Source organism: Chelonoidis abingdonii, chromosome 9, assembly GCF_003597395.2.
Source record: "Chelonoidis abingdonii isolate Lonesome George chromosome 9, CheloAbing_2.0, whole genome shotgun sequence".
In the NCBI taxonomy this organism is placed as follows: Eukaryota; Metazoa; Chordata; order Testudines; family Testudinidae; genus Chelonoidis; species Chelonoidis abingdonii.
In genome coordinates, this window is record NC_133777.1 from 10,737,920 (window position 1) to 10,754,231 (window position 16,312).

Consider the following 16,312-nt stretch of genomic DNA (forward strand, 5'->3'; position numbering starts at 1 on the left):
CAGAACAGTCAATGCACAGGGACACTGATTAGCAGAGACCAAAGCAGGACTGGGCACAGTGGGGTTTTCTCACAACTGTATCCAAGAGGTTACCATGAAGCGGACCACCCAGATCACATACCCAATTCATACTGTAAAGTTTCTCACCAGCCTCTTCTAAGGCTGGTAGTACTAAACCTTCCCTACCCGCCCACCCTGCCCCCAACACCACTTAATTTCATATTGATCAAACTGAGAATCAGGAGTTTCTTCCCATTCTTATCTATGAGAGCCTGGGAAAAATCACAGGTTAACCTCTCTGGATCCTGTCTGTACAGTACTAGGATATTTGCTGTCATTCCCCACTGTCTCAGCTTCAATTTACTGTAGAGAGCTAGGCTAGATGGTGCCCACTGGCATTTTAACCATGTCATGTTCTGCTCTGAGCAAGGATAGATGACCTGGTGCTTTGAACACCAGCTGCCACCTGGTGCTCTGCATACACAGTGGAGCTGAGATGGTGGGACATTTTAGCAAACATATTCCAATGCAGCTATGTGCTTTCAGTTCCCCATCTGGACAACAATGCTGATCCTTCTTTGTGAAGCTCTTTGAGATCTATGGATGAAAAGTGCCATGTAAGTGCAAAGTATTGTTACTGGTGTTTAGTTATCATAATCCTCCCTGGAACTATTACTGGAATCTGTTGCTGGGTAGATAGGCAGGGTGATCCAGCGACTCGGACGTTGGCCGGCTACATGGGATTGTTTCTTAGTGTATTTGCACTGTGCCTAGCACAAGGGGACTGAGTTGGCCTGGGGTCTGTAGGCACCACCATAATAGAAATAATAATGGACTACAGCTCTTTGGGGAACGGACCTTGTCCTGTTCACTGTTTTGTGCCATGTTCATCTCTGATGCCGTATAAATAATGCTACTGATATCAACAGTGACGAAGACAGGGAGAATATTTTCCAAGGCAAGCATGACTGTCTGCATTTTCCCGTATTTATGATATTCATTGCTCTGCTCAACCCTTTAATCATGTTCCTGGTATAGGGGATGCACAGGAAGCCTTTAGACATGGGTTTGTTTTGCATGGCACAGAGAGAGTCTGAGGAGGGAACCATCAAAAAAACCCTCAGAGAAGCCTTATTTTAATAGACATCAAACCAAACAAATACAGTAACCGAATCCCAAATTCTTGACTAAACATTATTACTGCAGCTTGGGGTTTTGATGAATTTTTTGGGTCTCTGAGTTGATTGCACAGAAACCTCCTGTGAAGAGGCTGCAGAAAAGCACCATCGGCAAGATCCTGAATAAAAACAGAGCCCCTTCCTAAAGGAGCCAAAAGGGAGGAAATGTGCTTTCTCCTCAGTCAGCTGCTCACCCATTCTCGAGGTCTCGGAAGTGACTGAGGATCAGCGCTGCAGACAGATGTTCAGGTCCCTGGCAGGCCAGCTGCTGCACGGCTGCCAGCCTGCCGTCCATGCCAGCAGTCGCTGCACAATGACAGCAACAATAACGAGTCTGTCTGCTGCTGGGCTCTGAATGATGTGTCGGGAGTCTGTGGAGTCTCAACACTGCAAACATCCAGACAAAGCTCCTAGTCTTCAGGGCACCATGTAAACTGATTACTGGAGCCCCCCGTCCTTGTTTGCTGCAGGCGAGTAGCTGGAGGTTTCAGCTGCATGCAGAATTGAACCTTTCCACCGAGGGTTAGTGGTCAGCCAGCTGATGCCAACTGCCTAGCAGAGGAGACGCCTGACTTTGGTTTTCATTGTTCCCTTCTTCTCTGGGGAATATGCTGAACTGCAGCTGCATGTCCACAGACTTCCTTTTCAGGCATCTCTCTTTTGATTCCATCCTCACCCACAGTAGATAAGTCTTCTGTAGGGGACCTGTTTCCCCACCTCAGCTCAGGAAGGTCTAGCCAATGGAACAGCCTCTGGGAGATTCTTCTCCTCCTACCATGTTCTGCACCTGCTTGTGCCCATCCCAAGATCAACATGGTACCATCCAGGCCTTGGAAGCAGGAGACTGGTGTTCGTGATAAGCTCTAAGTTAATTCTTTCCTGCCTTGTTCATTTCTGTGTAGCCCCCATGGAGTTTGGCATTCAATGGCATTAACCTGTCTCCACGTATTCTCTGTTTCCTGGGTAATCAGGGAGAGGTTAGCATTGCTAACGTGCCAGCTAAATGCATGGCTTAAAGGAGAAGAAAGGAGTATTGCTTATTTGTCTTGCACCAACCAATACAGTGCCCCTTTCTTTTGACCTGCAGGAAAACATGCTAGACAGACAGCCCTGGAGACTGGACTTGCCTCTATATACTCAAAACAGGCCCAGCACAGGAAGCAGGACTGCAAGTTACACACATACACGCAGAGCCTCACTGATGTATCCCAGCCCTGATCTAGGGGAACCACCTCTTGGAGGAGAGGGGAATTTGGGTTCTATGATGTCAGCATTTCTTCTTCTGGGTTCTTGCAAGCATGATGCCATTTATGTCCTTGGTCTCTTGCACAGTCATAGCTTCCAAGCTCTCTCTTGAATACGTCAGTCGCTCTATTATTTATTATTATTTTTATGTGCAACCACACCTGGAGGCCCTGGCCTCACTGGCCTAGGCTCTAACACATTAAAAATTGGCTCCTGGAGAGGTTATAATCTAAGTATAAGACAAGAAACAACAGGTGGATACATCAACCAGGGGAGAGGAGCACAAGGTAGCAATGAGATGCAGTTTCAGATGTAGCCTTCTTCCTCCTTGGGTAATGATCTTTTTCGTCTTCTCATAGCACAAGAGACGTTGCATTAATTACCGTTAGAAAAAAGGTGGCACCATATTTACCCTTCTGCACTTTCTACTCTTGAATTTAGTTAACTTCTCATCATCACTTTCTTGCTGTAGCACAATCAGGACTCCTGGGTTCTATTTCCAGCTTTGTCACTAATGTGACGTGTGACCTCGGGCAAGTCGGATTGGCCTCAGTTGGGTTCAGGCCCTGCCAGCCTCAACTTCACACATCCGTCTAATGGGGCCAGTAACGCTTACCCCACAGGGGTTTTGTGCGGCGAGCTCCACATAAAGCGCTTGGAGATCCCAGGAGGGAGGCGGCTATAGAAATGCAAAGCGTTATTATTTCATCAGGCTGAAGACGAAGCCTGAGAAAGGTTGAGCAAAAGACACAGTGAGAGGAGGAACAGCAGGGGATTTAGCTACTGAAAAGGAATTGGGGAAAAAAGCAGAAGAGTCTCATTGTGTGTTGGGCAGAGGGGGTCACAAGCAAGTTAAACTGGTTAATGTATTGGAGCAGTTTCCTCAGCACTGCTGTAAGAAAGCGAAGCAGCACGACAAAAGGCCCAGGGAGCATTCTTGTGGTGAAAGTGGGCTCTCTTTAAAGGGATTTGATTTCTTTTCTGTCAGTTGAATGGAATTTAGTGGTGACTCCTTCAGGTCTAAGAATTTTTTTTCTTTGGTGGTGGCAGGGGTGGGAGGGGATGATTTCTCCCCGCCTTCCCCCTCCTCTCCGCATTCTTCTCTGTGTGGAGACATTTACAACCCCCTTGCCCTGAGATTATAGCCCTCATTGTTGCTGAGGGAGATTGGCTCAGGGAACAAAAATGGTCCCGCCAAAATGCTGATCCCAAAAGAAAGCGAGGGGCACAGGGCCATCCCCGCTTGGCCTGGTTTCTCATGCTCACTATTCAGCCCGATTTTGGCGCGGAAGGAAAGTTAAATAGAGTGAAAGGGGAAGAAAAGAAGGTGTTAGAACATCTCCAGCTGATTAAAGGCTGCTCTCCAGCTCTCTCCGAGGCAAGGCCAAGATTGCTCCTCAAGGTCTTTGCCAGCGCAAGTGTGTGTGTCTCTGTGTGTCTGCTTTCCTTTCTTGGGGAAACTCATTTTTAATTTTAACAATATGATTCAAGCTGAAAAAGGAGGAGGAAGGAGGGGAAGCCATCTGCAAGAACCGTATGGGCATTGCTAATCTAGCGTTCACAGATTGTGCATTTATACCATTCCCAACAGTGACTCTGGCTGGGAGAGGCTGGAACAGGACTGTCCATGGCCCTCCACACAGCATTCATTCAGCACACCGATAAAGGCTGGGGTTAGACAGAGCCAGCATGCCTGTACCATTCCCGGCAGTGATACCTATTGGGAGAGGATGGGACTGGAGGAGCTGTGAGATATCAGACTGCATGCAGCTTGCATCTCACTGGCAATATCTTTTTATCTCAGCTGATAGCAGATAACTGAGGCTGGGCATGTTTTTGGGATGGAATGTTCTAGGCCATAGCATTACCATGACAGAGTTAAATTGAAAGGCAACGCACATTTTAAGCTAATAAAAAACAATTGTTAATTTCACAAAGCTTAATTTACTTGTGGGACTCACTGCCACAAGATATTAATGAGACTAAGATTTTAGTAGGATTCAGAATGGGATTAGAGATTGAGACTGGGATTTTCAGAAGAGCCTATGAGAGTTAGGCATCCAAATCTCATTGCATTTCTGGAGGATTTGGACACCTAAATCGCTTAAGCTCCTTTGAAAATCCCACCTTTCTGAATAACATGAACAGCTGCAGTTACCTGAAGAGGGTAAATGTCGAGAAGGGATTAAAATGTCCATGCTTTAGGACATACACTGATAAGTAACTGCAGGATGTTAATAAAAGAACTTCCCCAATGGGCTTATACTAGAGCCTACTTATTCATTATAGGGGTTTACGCTTTCTCTACAGCCCCAGCACTGGCCACTATCAGACTCAGGCTCCTGGACTGGGTGGACTGTGGATCTGACCTGTTAGAGCAGTTCCTAGGATCTCATACAGCACAGTGCTGACATTGTCCTGATAGTTCAATGGTCTAAGATTAGAGCACAGAACTGTGAGTGAGGGATGCCCAGATCTTCCACTGAGCAGGCCCAACTCACACAGCCAGTTTGTGCCTCAGTTTACTGATCTGTAAATCAAATGCAATTACAAATGTCCAGTGGAACAGCCTAATTAATGCTTGCCCAGGGCTTCGAATATTTCAGATTGAAACGCTGATATTACTAACGGCTGAAATTATTTACTAATGAGGCCAACTAGACATCCCCAGAGAGCTGGAGGGGCACAAACTCTGCTTGCACACTGCATTTAGGCCATGGATTTGCTCGTGTACAAGGCAGGGCAAAAGTGCTGCGTGATGACATCGCAGTTTATGGCATTGAGCGTGGAGGATGGCCTCATTGTCATGAGAGTAATTGGCCCTTGTAACCAGTGATGGGAGTCGGGAGACTTTCACTGTTGATGGCCTGATATTCCATTCAGTGCTGACTTCCCTAAATGGGGAGCCCCTGGATTCCAGTTCTTCTCTGTCCTCCGCCGGACCGGTTCCCCTCCCTACAGCTTTTCCAGAGCGGAGTCAGGAGTAGGGAGCAGGGAGGCTGGGTCAGGCAGGCTGGGGGCAGGGGTCCCAGTGGGAGCTTGGGCATGTTGGCTCTTCTTCCTCTCAGCCTGCTGCACCTGTCAATGACCAAATCTCTTTTACCGCCTTCTCATTGCATCCCTGCTCAGCTCCACAATAAACATTTAAGGAATCAGCTGGTTCCCAGGTGACGTTCACCAGTCCCCAAAGGGTTAAAGGATTTGATGGCATGTGCTATAGCATGGATACCAACCTGTTGGGGTGATGCCACACTTTTGGATGCAAGTGTTAAGGTTGGGAACCTGCAGGGAATGAGTTCCCCAGCCCATTACGGACAAGGCAGAGGTAGCAGTAGCAAGAAATGGCATCTGGTAGGTTTCTGATGCCCTGAGTCCTGGACAAATGGGCCCAGGAAGGGCAGGACCAGGACATAAGGGAGGGATGAAGTGGAAGCAGGTGGAGGTGCTGCGTAGTCAGACTATTGGCCTTGGACACTCCACACTTCACCCCAGCCCCCCCCACTTCACCCACATGTGCTGGCTGAGTGGGAGTCACAGACACCCCATGGCTGCCTGCCCTCTCCCACCCCTTTTTCTGTCAGGCTGTGACATGAACTCAAGGGGGAGGGAGGCACTATGGCCCCAAGGTCCTTCCTGGGTCCTGCACAGAGAGCAGGTGGCCCATCAGACGGGCTCAGCTGTGCCCAGGCGGCCTGCAGCTCACTGCCACATGGAAGACTCCATTCCATCACAGGCCTGGGTCCCAAGGATCCTGCCACAATAATTCCCTTAGCAGCCACAGGCAGGGACATTGTAGGGCCCCAGCACCTGTTGCTTTAACGCCCAGATGTTCCTGTAGATTCACATGTGATGCAGTTGCTAGGCCAGCTCCTGCCCTCATTTACGTGCATGCAACTGAAAGCAGAGTTGGTTATGCACTCAGTGCAGTCCCTGTTTTGGGTATTTGCTTTCTTCCTTGGTACAGTCACCATGTGCAGTCACTGAGCCAGGCTGTGTGCTGTGGTTATTTAATGACTCTGGTCACTGGAGATGCTTTCTTGGTACAGTCACTTCCAGTCTGTCTGTGCGATTAATGGGCACAGCTTCTGTGTGTGGTTTCCAAATGCAGCTCGCAGCGTCTCCAGCCTTCGTCACTTTCATTGGCTTCCTCTCCATCTCCAGAACTAATTCAAAATTACCCTTCTGCTTTCCAGAGCTCTCCACGAACCAGTGCTGCTCTCTCTCTTTGGCCTCACCCATCCACACCCCTGGGCATCCCCCGGCCTCTTCTCTGCCACTTGCCTGCAGCTCTTGGCAGAGAGAGGCTGGTGTCCCCCTCCTACTGACCTCCAGCCCCCTGCCCTGCATCAACCTGGAACTGAAGCCAGAGTCTCTTTAAATGTTTTAAATACTTTTGTCTCTTCAGACCCTTCCAGGAGAAAGAGGAGGCCAAGAAGACGGACAGGTCATGTTCAGACCTCAGCCTTGATTTCGCTGGGGTTGCGTGTGTTTCATTGGGGTTGCATGGGGCTGCAATGGAGGTTAGAAGTCCATGGACATACAATATAGAAGCCATGCAGATTCAATTCCAGCCTCCCTCCGGTGAACAGCACTGGCCCAGGGGACTGACGCACCACCCCTACAGAAGTCCCCAGTGCAGGGGACATTTTGGACAAGACAGGGGCATACTGCCAGAGGGAAGAGTGAGTTGAGGCATGGCTGGGGTAGTTCTGCACCACAAGCCCCGTAAGGGCAGTGAGAGGTAGAAGTTAGGGCCACCTTAGCCTCTGCCCTGGCAGTTCCTAAATAGGGGAGACTCACACTATCACCTTGCAGTCCTCGTGCCAGCCCTAGTGCTGGTGCAGGAATGAACTGGGCTGAAAGAATAATGGGAATCTCACTCCCGGCTCTTCCCTCTTTGAAATAAGCCTCAGTGTCTCTCCCCTTAGTGCTGTCCCACAGGGACATGCACCTCCAGCCTGCTCCTTATGCAGAGTACAGCTGCAGGGAGCTGAGAGAATCCCAAGTCTCTACTCCAGATTGCCCAAGAGTTCCTGAGTTGCCACTCTAAAGGCCCCATTCTTTGTGCTGTGATCAGATGGGGTTACTGGGTAGGCCCATGGCAGTCCTACCCTCTACAATCACGAGTGCCATTTGTATGTCACTGAGGCTTCATTATGCTCTTGACAAGCTTCATCTAAATGTTGGCTTCTCCCAGGCCCCTGGGATAACTGGCTTTTCTCTGGCCCCCATAGTTCTCGGCTTCTTCCAGACTTTGAGGTCCCCAGCTGGGCAGTCTGTGATTTGTCAAAGGACTGAAAATAGGTGAATTGGTGAGGTGATATTTAGTCAGAGCTTTCCCCTGCCATTCCTTTGTAGTCCCAGCAAGACCCTTCTCTACTGCAAACCACAGAATTTGCCTGCCCCTTTCCCATTCACCTTGCAAAGGGCCATAAAGTAACTTCATTTTTCATTGAATGTTAGTTTAAACAGGCATCTAACTGCTCAGACTTTGCATGATTTCAGGGAGCTCTTTACTGGAGTAGAAGAGAGGCTGATATTGCTTTGTGATGGGGGTAGCAGTTGGGGGGTGGAAGACAGGATTAAAACAACTCATTAGAATTTCTGGTTTTGGAAAGCTCACAAAAATATTGTATGTAGCATGACTAATGCAGTGCAAATATCAGCCTCGGTCTGTGTTTAGGGGCTCTCCCTCTGCTAGCAACAAGCTGGCCCCCTTTTAAGGCAACAAGATACAATGAGAGGCACAATGCATGAATTCCAATGTGGAATGCTAATTGTTCCCCATTCACTGCTGTTAATTGCTCAGCTGAAATGATTCAGTGCACTGGGCTGGAGCCCACATTTTTCAAATTTAACTGGAAATTAAAAGCTGACACCAGAAAATATAACAAGCTAATAGAACCAGGAGTTGAGAACCCAACCAGAGAGAGAGGGATACTGCATCAGCCTTCCAACCTCATCTGCAAGGGACTCTCTGAAGCTAGTAGCTGGCTAGAAAGGGACAACACCTTTCAGCATGCTAGATTTCATGGTATGGAACTGTTTAGCCCCAGTGGGAGAGAGCAGAGGTTTGAGGTGCCTTACCCATTGCAGGATAGAAGGAATGGGAAAGGCTAAATGGAGACATGCTCCCTCTAACCAGAAACAGTTGAAAGAGATCAGGCATTTTCTTCCAGCTGTCCCAATGACCACTATGAGGGTAATACCCAGTTGAAACCCATTTAACTCTTCACCTTAGTCCATGACTAGCAGATGCTGAGCTGTAGCAGATACAATGGTTTCATCAGCCCATGGAAATGGGGTAAGGAGGCAAGTGCAGGAAGTGGCTTAGTTTAAAAGATCTGTTTGTCTAACTGCTCACCATTTTGTACCTTCTCGGGAAACTAGAAGTTTAACTATATTCTTCCTCTTGCAGGTATTCATGTAAAACAGCTTCCACAGATTAATGCATGTGGACACTTTGGCCTTTGCTGCATTGGACTCCAGTGTGTGTGTGCTTCCTTTTTAAAGAGATCAGGGTGAGCAGATGATTGAGATGGAGCCTGCATTCACCAACATTTCCTCAGAGCAGATCCCAGGCGCCCTGGGATAGTCTATATAAACAGTTGCCTCTGTATCCTTTGGGGTATATTTGTGGAACTCCATCGACCGCAATGCCAATTTACACCCAGAGGAAATTTGACCCTGTGTGTGAAATCCTGGCTCCATTGGAATCAGTGGGAGTTTTAGCCAGGATTTCACCCTACATGTCCAAAGCCCCAATCCACACAGGGCGAAAAGAGACTGCTGCTGAGCAGGAAAACTACCAGGCAAGGGACGGAGTTAACAACCTATCCCCTAGAGAAGAATATGGTTTCTTATCAGTACCACTGGGGAACTGTGTCATCGCAAACTCAGTGCAAAGCCGCTGACTATGTTTACACTCCTGCTTTTGCGATTAAAGCACAGGATCGTCTTGGGAGCTTCACAGAAGCCACTCATCTCCTCCATGCAAGCAGGGTTTACTATTGACTCCCTGTCTTTCCTCCCCATCCTTCCTAAGGATAGATCCTTCCTCATCTCCCAGATATCCATGGTCCCTGGTAAGCCTGCATCCAGTCTGTGCAGTTATCTAGAGCAGAAAAAACAGCTAGTATAGAGGAATCACTTTGCCCATCACTGAAGTGCTGCCATCTCTGGAGTGAAATCCAGCAACACTACAAGGTATCTCTTTATAAAGGCAAATTGGGTGGCTCCAGTAGCTGAGAATTCCTTCCATGGGGTTCATAGCTCACCTTACATGACACCACAGGATTACTGTGGTTGGCAAGAAGTTGCCTGCCTTGCCTATGCCAGAGAAACTTGATTTACCATTTGCAGTTTGGTGCCTCTTGCATGCATGTAACCCACTACTTTTCCATGTGCATAATGTTCCCAGTGGTGCACACAGGCAACCATGCAACTCTTTAGATGAGCCTTGCCCTAATCAAAACTAATGGCTGTGTGGTTCTCCCTTGTGGCAGTCTCCCCGGTGCAGAGCCAGCTCTTCTCCTAGGCAGCGTTATTGTGCCAGGTCTGGGGACTAAGCTCAATCATTCAAGTGTGACACAGCAGTATTGTGGTGCTGCTCTAAATGCAAACCTCAGTGCAACCTAAACTACAGTGGTGCTACTGACACCTCCATAACATATGTGCTTGGATCGCACCTTTCATCTGGATGCACTTTATGGACTGATTGCACATGATGTGGGCAGCATAATTCTTCCCTCAGCAACCTAGTGAGGTATCACCTGTGGCTGGCTCCACCTTCTCCTTTGGGGTGATGTGTGTGGCCCTTGCACAAGTTTTCGGGGGGTGGATGGCTCCTTCCTTCCCACCTAGCTTCCCACAAGGGCCACTGACATTCTGGCATATGGTATATTGGACTCACTTTGCCCATCACTAAAATGCAGCCACCTCTGGAGTGGAACCCAGCAATAGCTTCACACCACACAGCAATGTTATGAGTAGGGTGACTAGACAGAAAGTGTGAAAAATCAGGACAGAGGACGGGGAGTAATAGATGCCTATATCACAAAAAGCCCCAAATATCGGGACTGTCCCTATAAAATTGGGACATCTGGTCACTCTAGTTAGGAGGCACTTTAGGACGTGAAGAACAGGTTATCCATTTGAAACTAGCAGTGCAGAACAGACCGGAGAATAAAGTCGCAGGCTGGGCTTAAGGGAGCCTACAGGTGCGAGAAGGGCATATGTTCCTGTTCTGCAGCACTTGGCTGCAGCAGTGAACGTTTGTATGCTTTGGAAGAAGGGTGGTGAAAGCAAGATCAGATGGGTGAGTGCATCTCACTGGGCATATCCATGTTACTTATGATTGTCTCTAGACTGGATAATTGAGGCCATTAATGGAACTTACCCTGTGGTCAGATACTCCATTTTAGCCAATTACAGTCCCGGCTGTGTGTGCATCCTACCAGCCAAGTAGGGTTGCCAGTTTTGGTTGGAGGTATTCCTGGAGGTTTCATCACAAGGCATAAATTCTAATTAGAGATTAATCTGTAATTCCTGGAGACTCCAGGGCAATCCTGGATGATTGGCAACCCTACAACCAAGATTAAAACCAAGACTCTGATGGGTCACTGAGAGCTGCTATACCAGGTGGAAGTCTTCATGGAAACTCAGCTGGTAGGAAGTGTGCTAAATATCACTTTGCTGGAAGCTAATCTTGCATTTATCAGAGACAGAGGAAGGCAGAACACAGATCATGTTTGAGCATATATGATCATCAGTGAATACAGTGGATATGACCGTGGAGAAATCCTAAGAAAAACCATTCATTTCTGGCTATGTGGGAATGCAGGTGATGGCAAATTCCCTGCCACATTTGTACTGTAACAAGGGTGAGCAAGTCCCTACACTCATTAAAAGGAGCACACCCATTCCTTAAGTCAAGTCTACTCACAAATATGTTGTTTGCATTATAAAGGGATTTATTCCAAAGAAAGGCTCCAGAGTGAAAAAGTACTGCTGCGTGTCTCTTTTTTTTTTTTTAAAATCTATGTAAATGCAAATTGAATACTTGTAAGTCAATATCTGCTCTTGTGATATTGGCATGCACTGAAATAGTTTCTCAACAGAAACATATTGTAACACAGCTGCTCCTGGATCTGGCTAGTTGAGAAGTACTCAGCTCCAATTGTAAAACTCCATTAAAACTGTATTAGTTTAAAGCCCTCGGGGAGTCGAAATCTTTTATGACAAGTCCTTCTCTCCGTTCAAATCCATCAGAGTTAACTCAGAATAGAAGAGCCCCTTGGGGAAGGGGTTTCAGAGTAGCAGCCATGTTAGTCTGTATCTGCAAAAAGAAAGCTTATGCTCAAATAAATTTGTTAGTCTCTAAGGTGCCACAAGTACTCCTGTTCTTTTTGGGGAAGGGGATAGTTTGAGCCCCAAACACACACAACTCAGAACAAATCTACGCAGCAACAAGATGAACTTTCAGAAAATTCCTTCAGAAAATGAATGCTTTTTGAAGAGTAGCCAAATGAACACCCCAGAGGAAATGGGCTTGAATATTGTTTCTTGTACCTGCAGATTCCTAGGCCAAAATGTTCAACCATGGCCACTGATTTGAGGTGGCTATGTTCCTGCTTGCTCTTCAGCACCTAGAGGGCCCAATTGAGATCGGGGCCCCATTGTGCCAGGTGCTGTGCATACATATGGTAAAATACAGTCTTGGCCCAAACAGATTCTAATCTAATCAGACAAGTGGAAGCCAGTGGGCCAGTCTGTTGGCCCAGGAAAGTAAACTAAAGCTCCCAACACCGATTCAGGCCAAGACCCTTTCCCCAGGGCTGGCTTTATTTGCAAACAGTAGTACAAGTAGGGTGGTACTCTCCAGTATGCAGTACTGGCAAGAGATTTTTAGGGGACACGGGGTACTGGAAAGACTTGGGGCTAGCACCGCCTTCCAGGGGAAGGGTGCGGCTGCGCTCTGCTTCTTAAAGGAACAGAACACAGCTAGGGAGGGCATTAATTCTTTATATGGCTTTAACAGCACAATGCATATTGTTTAAGTCTTTGTTTAAGTTTGTTAGCAAATGTATTGTGCTGTTAAATTGGTCAAAAGTCCTCAATTGTGTGTGGGGGGGGCTGAAGATGTTTAAACAGTTTTTTTTATTCTGTTTCTCCCCATTGGTCTGAATTATCCACAACATTCATACTGCATCACATCAAGTCCAAACCATTAGAGGAATGCCTCTGCTTGCACTGACCAGAGGATGTTTGGATTCTGATGTCAGCCCAGTTCTGCAGCCTGACAGGAATCAGGTGTTGTCCGCAGTGTACATAGAATTCTTCCTTGCAGCCAAACTAGTTTAACATGCATTTTGCTAACTGGAACTGGAGAAGCAAAACAGAGAAAACAAATGCCTCATTTTCCAGCTTTGTTGGTGAGAGAACTATAAGTGAAGATTATAATGCCAGACACTGACGACCTTAAACCAGCTGCCTCAGGAATCGGCCAAGAACTTTGCTGAAAATATGTCTCTCATCTTAGCAATGGAGCATCAGCCCACCTTTATTTGATCTGACAGCTCCTTGTGATCTGACAGCTCAGGCATTGTCAGTTTCATCTAGAACAATTTACAAACTTGGAACCTAATCCTGTAAACCCTTAATCATTTGATCAATCCCATTGAAGACAATGGGACTATTTGTATGTCTATGGACCGCTTTTGTGGTAAGGGTTTCAGGAGTCTGTTCTGTTCCTATAAAGGAAGTTGAATCTCCCATTGAAATGCAATGTTTGGGTCCAATATCATAAAGCAGTTTAGGATACAGTTCTACTTAAAATTTGTCTTTTAATAAGTCATACATATGCTGAAATGACTCCTCACCCAACTCCCATATTCCATATAAACAGACTGAAATACTACATATCTTGGGGGGCAAGTGAGCAGTTAAGCATGTTGATGTCTGTATAAGCAAACACCCATTTCATCACCGTACTGGAAAATGTAGCTGAACTTAATTTTCTATGGAATGTGAAGAAAGTTTAACAGCCCCATTTGTTTTCTGTGGTAATCAGTGTGAGCCTGAAAAAAGTTACCTGCCTTCTAAGAGTGAAGAATCAGTCCACACTTACTGAAAAAAAATTCTTTCCAACTGGTGTTCGGAAGAGTGCTACAAGACACATACATAACCTCATGCGCAGAGGGCGGAGAGGAGACCCTCCCACATTATGACCAGCAAAAAAAAAAAAAGAAATAATCAAATCCCAAAGAGGCAGAGGTTCACAGATTTGCAAACCTGAAAACCTGTGTTATGCTTTAAACCACCTCAGCACGTACCAGGTTTATGAACATTAAAAATTAACGGCAAAGGAACACTGAAGCCCATTAACCTGAATGCGTGCCAGCCAGTATGCCCTCACGGACTAAAGATGTGGTCACACCTGAACAGCTGAAAATTAACCTTCCCCTTTTAAGCTAAACAGAGTCATGTCACTGGCTCCATCTCTATCGTTACATAACAGATAACAAAACTCCAGTGGGGCATGGTGCTGGCACATAGGGTCTCAGGAACATAGTGTGATTTTTCAGAATCTCTTTTGGGAATGTAGTTATGTAGGTGAAATAGCTGGTACTTATGATTATGCTATTTCTATGCATGTTTATTCATCTTGGTATCTAAAGTTATGAATATTAGCTCTGTTTACTACGTTTGCTCCTGTGGTAACGCCCACAAGGTATTTAGCCAGAACATGGAGAAAAATGTCAAGTTGAATGGCCCATGAAGGAACACTTAGCTCACAGTGGACCTTGGAAAATGCCTGTCTACACTTAATGGACTTTTTGTGAATGTTCTAACTAGAACATGGGTGGGGGTGATGGACATGTAACTTGCCCATGTGACTCCAAACACCTCTTCCACAGTAAGAACAGATTTTCCTTTACTTGGCCCTTGGCAGCAGCTAAAAGGCCCTGGCCTGGAAATATATCCATTGTGCCTCTTTCCTGCTCCAGCCTCTGGACTATGAACATCTACTAATGGGAGCATTCTAACCAAGGGACTGAGGACTTTAAGGTAATCTGAAGCCTTCGTATTTCCTTGATCCTTTGCAGATGGACTTATGAGTTGGATATGGTACTAAAACTGTTCCAGCCTCATTGATTGCTGATTTCTCCCTTACAATGGACAAAGATTAGATGTCTGCTGACTTTCTCATATGAGCCAGCAGCCTTTGATACCTGTGGTAAAAGCAACACAGCTCTTGCTTGAGTGGTTTTGTTCTTTCCTCTCCAAATGTTAAAGCCCAAACTCCTTTTGATCTTAATGGGAACAGGATTTGGCCCCAAGAGATCAGAGAATGTGATTTTGATCAATTGCTTATCAGTCCAGAGACAGTTCTCATGCATGTTCTGCCAGGCTGATTTCGATTGCCTCTCCTCCATGTCATGCTGAGGAAAATAATAAAACAGTTTGGGCTGTAGTTCTATCAAGATGCACATGGCACAGACAGTTCTATGCCTCTTTTCCATCAAACCCAGATGGTGCAGCATCTTTGCTTTCCTAGTGCCTGGCGGAGAGCAGTACTTCGATAAAGGCAAGCTGGCAGCAGCTTAGTTTGGACATAAGGGAGGCACTGATAGTGTGTTAAGGGAAAGGGGGGTGATTGTCCTTCCTATCCTTCTTTTATTTAAGAAGTTTTCAGTTTGGGGTGCTGCTGGATCCTCAATGACACCTGGAAGTACAGGGGGCACCCGGGGCCCAAAGCATCATTTTACAACTGCATCTGTTACAACTGCATCTGTTACAACTGCAATTTTAGCCAGGTAAGGGGGGTGTTGGATAGGACAGAGAGAGCCTGGCGGCCTCTTATTGTCCTTGGACTAGAGAAAGAAAGAGTATCAATGTGGAATTCACAGCAAAGAGCTCAGGAGAACAGGGCAGCAGAGAAACCAGGCCCTTCTGCTTCCTTCTTGATTTCACCCAAATAATACTTGGCATTAACATGAGGGATTTGTGCTTAAAACACACAGTCATACCCACTTGACAGATTCATGTCAGAAGGCTGGGCAGGAGAGCTGTGTGTGAAGAAAGGATTGGTATAATTTAGATGAGAGATTTTCAGCCTGGGACTTGCAAACCCACGAGGAGTCAGACAGGTGACAGGGGGTCACAGTCACACTCCCTTCTCTTACTGCTAACTAGGAGGGAAGATCCTGTCTATCCCTGCTATAGAAAAGGTAGGAAACCACTGGTTCAGGTCCACACCACCTCCTGCAATGGATGATGATGGTCAATTTACAACTCGCTGGGTTGACAGGACAAGCAGCTCTGGTTACTTTCAGAAACTCGGGAGTGTGGTCTACCCTTCCCCAGACTGACCCATCACAGCGGCACAAAGTAGCAGCAGGTACAAATAAGAAACGTAGAGGACCAGCGATGATAAACCTTCCCAAGATGGCTGCCATCATGCTCTGTCCCTGGGCTGCCTCTCATTCCAGTCCTCTCAGTTCAAGCTTCTGATGTCTCAGTTACTTCTTGTGTATGTGGAATGCACTCCTGTTAACTCTGGCCATCCAGTCCATTCATAGGGTTCCTGCAAAATCTCTCAAGGGCAACAGAGGGTGTTTCTCCTCTTTTCACTTCAAGGAAACTCGTAAGCTAGTTTCACATTTGTTTTTGTTTTAAACTTGAGGCTTTGCAGATATTAAAATATAATCCAGGAGAATTTGCTTTGTGAGGGAACCATGTGGGATTATTTTTGGGAAGGAGGTCAATCAGGGGGCTGATCGGGGAAGGGGGGAGAGATTTTCATTTCCCCTCGGTGTCCCTTTGGGATCCATGTTTATTCTTGCCTAGAAACAATAGCAGCTGGTATGGGAACAAAGTCGGAGACA